The sequence below is a fragment of the Nesoenas mayeri genome (genome assembly GCF_963082525.1).
Source record: "Nesoenas mayeri genome assembly, chromosome: 1".
Classification (NCBI taxonomy): domain Eukaryota; kingdom Metazoa; phylum Chordata; class Aves; order Columbiformes; family Columbidae; genus Nesoenas; species Nesoenas mayeri.
In genome coordinates, this window is record NC_137541.1 from 137,219,400 (window position 1) to 137,226,204 (window position 6,805).

Here is a 6,805-nt window from a genome sequence, read left to right on the forward strand (position 1 = left end):
CTTCTCAGTTTTGCAAACTTAACGAACGTGTTACAAAAGGAACAGAATGATTCTTCATCTTAACTTTCAGATGTACTTAAGGACTTTTGATGGCTGATATTATATACCTGTAGAAGCAGGATTTAAAGCTTAGTGCAGTTTGAATCTTTGTGGATTTTCTTCTTCCTTCCTATTTTTTACTTTCTTTCCTCTCCTGTGCTGGTGGATGAGAGGGGAGAGTCCCTTCAGCTTTTTCTAGCTGTAGATTGTAAACTGCAAGGTATTTTGGAGAACTCTAAAGGCATATAGTATGTGGCACTGATGTTGATGAAGGAAATATCTGAGTAGCCTGTTGAAAGATGTTAGGATTATTTCTATGTAGCAACAGTGCGAGAGAAAATATTTCCCCAAACTTCTAGGTTTAGTGTCTGCTTTTTTGTAGCTGCTTATAGATCTGTGATAAATCCTTTGGCTTACTACTAAATGTTTGTCCTATCTATAGTTAGGTGCACAATTTTTGGCTGGCACTAGTAATGTAAAGAACATACCCTTCATACTGAATTTAGAAACTTGAATGGCTATTAAGTATTCTAGATTTAGTTTTACACATTTGGGACATTTTTAGATTGTAAACTGATACTGTTAGAGATCAGGTTTTTTTATCTTTCATGTGTGCCTTTTCAATAAACTTTGCCTGATTGTAACTTCAGTTTTTATGAAATTTCTGGTGCCTAAATTCACTGTTTGAACAGGTGCTTAGATGATGGTACAGTTCTTAAAACATGACACTGTGATCTGATTTCTTGATTCTAATGTACTATTTATACCTCTTCATGCCTATTTTTGGATGTGACTTCAGTGGCTCTCTCTGTATTGTTCTGTATTTCAAAATGTCAGTTACTCCTTCAATTGCTAATTACTATTTAAGTGTTTATATTCCTGAAAACTGTTCAGTTGTTGTACCAGTGAGGTGGATGATTGACTTGTGTGGTAAATACTAGGTTTAGTAACTGTGCCAAACATATGCTTATGAAGAACAATAGATGAGGAGACATCTTCTTGCATCCAATTATTGTGATAGAAGAGACTTCTGAGGTTTTAATCACATGCTGATTGTTTACCTTAAAACAAAGGCCTTCCTTAATTAAAAGGGTATAGTTGTTATAAATACAAGTTGAGTCCAAAACTAAACTGAATCACAGACTGAGAGATAGCTATAAACCTAAGCAATCAGGCAACAAACCTACTGAATTTGGTTCTTAGCCATCTGTGGACATACGGGAGATTAGATGTGAGGTTTGTTTTTTGTTTGTTTGCTTGCCTTTTTGTTGCTGCTGTTTTGTTTTGGTCTTTATTGTAGTTTTGGTTTTTGTTATTGTTGTGGGCCTTTTTTTGTTTGGCCTGAGACCCTGTGCTTTCAGTTGGGTAAGCCCTGAGACACTCAAGAACAGAAACTTATCTCACTAAAGCATACAGAGCAGAGTTTACAGATGCTTAATGCTCTGTCAGCTTCTACAAAATAATAAATGGACAGAACAGGAGGACAACGTGATGTGCCCTCAGAGCCTAGCTGTTAGGCTTAGCAGCCTTGACAGTGTCTGTCTATTTATGCAATTGCATGGAAAAAGAAAAGAAATAGAATCTGACATAGTCCTTATCTGAAATAAAGAACTTCCGACTTGGGGTAAACTTTGCCTCAAGTTGGTGTCATCATGCCTTTCTGAATGGAAACAACACTACTATGAAAACATAATACTGCAATTATATGTTATTTATTTAGTCAATAGATTGTTCACTTACACTGGATTATGATTCTCAAAAGCAGCTACTATAGTTTCACAATGATTTCTAGCTGTGTAGGAGATGAACTGGTTAAACACGTGAGGTGTCCGATCTTACAGATAACTCTGCTAACTGAAGTCTTGTAGAAAGTAATGGCAGCTGATATACCAGTTAGAAGGTGGCATTTTTAATGTCTCATTTTACTAAAGAAAAAGTGTGGGGGGGACAGTCTACCATTATGTAAATAAGTGAATTCAAGAAACCTCTAGTTAATGTCATGACTGTAAACTTGCCTGTTCAGGACTACTATATATAGAAGAGAAACCTCAGTTTTAGCATGGTGTGACTAAAGTGTTTAGACTTGTAATACTGTAGAGGTTACGTAACACTTGTCCATACGTTACAAGCATTTTCATAAATTTTCTGAAATGGATATTTAAATATATTTGTGTGAAACTTCCTTACCTAAAATCGAATACTTCTTCCAAAACTGTGTAGTGCACAGAAATGCCTTTTTGGAGGGGTAAAATGTGACTTTTGAAAGAAATGTACAACGCATACATCTTTATTGACTCTGATAGTTGCATTCATGTTAGATGTATGCTTCAGATGTATGCTTCCTGCTTCATAGTACAAGTAAGACTGCTTAATTGCAAGCTTTTCGGTAATGCTGAATATTGTATATTACTGGTTTCCATGATAGGTTTTTGGTTTTGTTCTTAACAGTGTATATTCTGAATCACTTTAGTTCTTTGTTCCAGTCTAAAGACATGATGCTATTTGTGTCACTTAAACCTTGTTTTATACACTTGATAGGTGCTTTATGGGACCCTTTGGTTATTGGTCCTCTAGTATTGAGGCGCAGCTCAATTGAAATCGGAGCAATAATATTACCTGGAATCTAAAATGTTATGTTACGTTATGCTTCTCATGCACAAAGCATGGACTTGAATATTGATATGAATTTCAGTATGAGGTTTTATATTCCTACTTTTGGGGGAATGGTATTTTAAAATGCAAGTATTGTGAGTGAATTTGTAAAAACAAAATTCAAAACTTTAAAATTATGTAGTTCCATGACAGACTTGTGTACTTTTTGAAATAAAACTGTTGGAGAAAACAGTAGTCTGTCTTTATTTTAAAGCAGAACTTGTGTATGGCTTCAGCTTTCTCTTTATGTAATTGGAAGTGAACTAATAAATATGGCTGTGTAATACCATGCTGGCATTAATAATTTGATTTCTTGCCTTTTTTCCCCCCACTAATATCTGAGGGAAGTAAAACTTCAGGTGTTTTTCAACATGCGCTTACTTGTGGTTTCTAATTACAGATATGCAGATGTAGTGATCAATTTTAAAAGCATATGCAATGATCTCAGCAGTTATTCTGAAACATAAGGCTGGAAAGGTGCTTCAAATTAAATGTAATCCCTCGACGTTTTAGGTAGAACCCAAAATTTCTGGAACTGTTAAATTTTTGTCTTTTAAAAATCAAACAAGCAGGTTTACAGCACTCAAAGCATGTTGATAAAAATGCTTGGTTTTATATTGTCCATTAATGTGCATATTTTTTGATTTGAATGAGTTGTCTTGGTATACTCCCACCCCTGGGGCTTGCAAACCAACTAATTTTACCTAAGGTAACACAGTTTCTCCAGTGTTGTCTTGGGCACATATTTTTAGGAAACAAAGTTTGGCACGGGCACTGTTTGCATTAATGGCATGTATTATGTTTATCTGATTGGAAGACTAATTAGCTTACATTTGTTTATAATGTGTGCATACCTTCATTTGTTAATGTGTACCTGTGCCGTGCTAGATGTTTCAGTCACTTTGTGTAAATCTGAAAAACCTGTTTGATACATGTGTGCACAAGCATATGAAGTTAAACAGAGTACTAGTGGAAAAACCTTCAGGAATTTTCTCTATTTCAAATAAAGATCTGTGCTTAGATACAAAAGGAAACCTAATAAAATTGCAGATTCAGATTTATTTGTATGTATTTGTAGAGCTCTAAGAAACGTTTCTACACCCTTTTAACGTTGATGTCCACTTCAGTTCAAGACTCCTATCCTTTCCAAAGGTTTCATTTTGTCACAGATGGCACTTGCATGCCTCAGCTGCCCCAGGTCTTTGATTTGGAGATGCGGTGATTGTGACTCAAGGGAGTTGAGTCCCTCCAGCTTGTCTGTGGCAATTCCAGCAAAGCGGGTAGTGCTTTCCTGGGAGTGTCCTGAAAGAACATACAGGGCACCCTTCCTGTGGTAGTTCTACAAGACCTTTGTGGTCCTTGTGTATGTATGAGACAATGCCTGGGGTAAAGCTGCTTAAAAAGTCTGCCATGTTCTTTATTTTCTCTGAACGTCTTAGACTCTGTACTTTGAGCTTGTTATTTTCAAATTTACTTCTCAGATGGGAGAAGCTTGGCTTCTTTCAAGCTCTGTGGTAATGCTGATAAGCAGTTAATTGTTAGGCTGCTTTAGAAAACAGTTAATGCCAGCCATTTAGCCTTGCTTTCTTGCGTGTAAAATCCATCAAACAAAAGCAGAGGAGCTTGTGAAGAAAACAGCTGATCAAGAAGCAAGAGTAGAGTGAAAGAATCTATGAATGTTGCCTACTTTTCCAAGTTTCAGCTTGTTCTAAAATTACTTTTCACTTTTGGGGCCACTGTAGGTGGCTGCTCACAACATGAAGACTTGCATCTAAATGTAAAAATAATGTCTACTTGAGTTATGATTATTCTGTTGCTTTTTACACTTGTTTTAGGCTTTTTGCAGAATGGCAAAGGCACAGCTATCAGGAGAAGAATATGAACCTTTAATTTTATAAAATAACCACTCTGGCAGAAAACTGTCCTGGAGGATTGCATTGTCCCTGCTTGTGACTTCCATTCAAAGTCAAGTTTCTGAAAACAGAGATCCTGTAAGGATCCTTTGATTTTTATTTTTTTTAATTTATTTTTTTTCATATGGTTGTGAGTCAATGTTGGTGTCACCCTCGTAAATTGGAGGTTTGAAGTCTTCAGCTGTTGAGTACTCACCAGGTGGCTTTGAACATGCGAAGTGGATACAGCATTTTGTGGCAGCAGCTGGTAGCTGGGTCCTGATTTTAGTGGGTCAGCACAGTTATTGACATTTTTTATTTTTTAGATATCATTGACCAGATCAAGGACAATTCTACCATGTTATTCAGGAACGATTAAGATAGTTGTGCAACTCATACAGGAACCTGGTATGATGCCAGGGTTGCTAGATGGTGGGAGTGTGGCAGCTTTACAAAGAAGTTGAGTGTGTTAGTTACACAACTTGATTATGTAACAATTTTAAAACACGGCAATATTAGAAGCGACGCTAACATCTGAAAACATGTCACTTTGCTTTCAATAATCTAATTTTTGCCTCAGGGGAAGATCCTCTGGAGGCAGCGTGTCTGCTGGGAAGCGCAGAAAGCTGCGATGCACTGACAGTTGTCCCACTTCTCGGGGCCGGGCACTGCGGTTCTGTGGGCTGCGGGCAGGCAGGACCAAAGTTGAGTGCCATACCTGAAGGCTATTGGGCTCTTTTCCCAGAGTACTTTTGCTAATTGCAAAATGGGGAGAGGAAGCAGCAGGTCTGATCAGTTTGTGGGAGGGACCTGAATTCTGGAAACACTAAAGGACTGTCCAGCTTCTTAAAGCCTTTCCCTAACTCTGTTTTCCAGCCGCATCAGGTTCAGGGGTTTTCAGACCATCTGCAAAACCTTTGGGTTTAGAGTTGCTTATAGAGCCAGTATATTTTCATTGCTTAAATTTCAGGGTCTCATACTACTACCATGAACTACTAACTTCTGTATATGACGGCTTTGGTTATATTATTGCAAACAATACTGTATAAAGAAACAGAAACCATAGACTTAAGTCTCCTAAATGCTCCACACAGAGCAAATGGTGACAGCACAGCTTCTTGGTGCTCTTGGCCCAGACACCTCCAGGGGTGCAGTGGTTACTGACATTAGGTAGCAATTCATTCAGAATGTGGTGTCAAGGAATAGTAAATCAAATGGTAAAGAGCTGTAAAAGTAACTTTATACATCTTTAGTATAATAGCTTCTAATTATGTCAGTTTTGCAAATTATGTTCTGTGTGAATAGGAAAGAAACTGAGATTATGTTTCTTGTGGCCAGTTACTGCTGTACAAGTAAAGTAACACCCTCTCACAGCATGTGATTTGGCCTGCTCTGTGATGTATAAGTGAAACTACTATTGCATACAGGAATCTGAATCTCCTTATTTGATTTTGCTTGGTAATATTTTACTTGTTAAGCAGCAGTCAGGATTAGTCAGATTTCACAGAAGTTAAAGTGTGCAGCAGAGCATCCGTTCTCTGTGTTTAAGGTCTCTGATTTCAACCAGCAGCAGCAGCTCACGGTGTCTCGCTAGTCATCTGAACTGGGGTGTTTCTAAGAAAATATTTGCTGAAGTCAAAACATGTGCTGTTCCTTATTTAACTGTAGGAGATCAAGATAAAATTGTTACTTAAGATTGCCATTTCCTAGTAAAATAGCTCAGGTGGGGAGGGATGCTGATGCCCTTAGACCAGAAATTGAGACAACTGGTGATAATACATAAAGCTACGGAATTGCTTGTGACTGCTAAAGATGACAACTCTGGGGCACAGCTGGTGGTTTGTGGAACATGTCAAAAAGCTTATGTTGTGGCTGCTAGCACTGAACTTCTTATCCGGATAAATAAAATGCCCTTCCATGTCACTTCCAATCCTGTAACTGTCAAAAGCAGAAACAGTTCATCTAAGCTGGAAGAGCTGTAAAATACAAAATAAAGCTTGCAGTTGCTTGAATTTAATATATCTTTCCCTGTTTCTTGTTGATACACAGGAAAAATTACAACTGACTCAAAGGGCACAGCTTCCAATGAACTGGCCTTGCCCTGGTTTTGTCCTTGTATTCTGTAATTCAATATGAAATTGCTTAAGAGTTGCAATGTCTTTTTCTCTTACTTCAGAATTGAGTTGTGGTTTGGGTGACAACATTATGTAACCTATTTAATT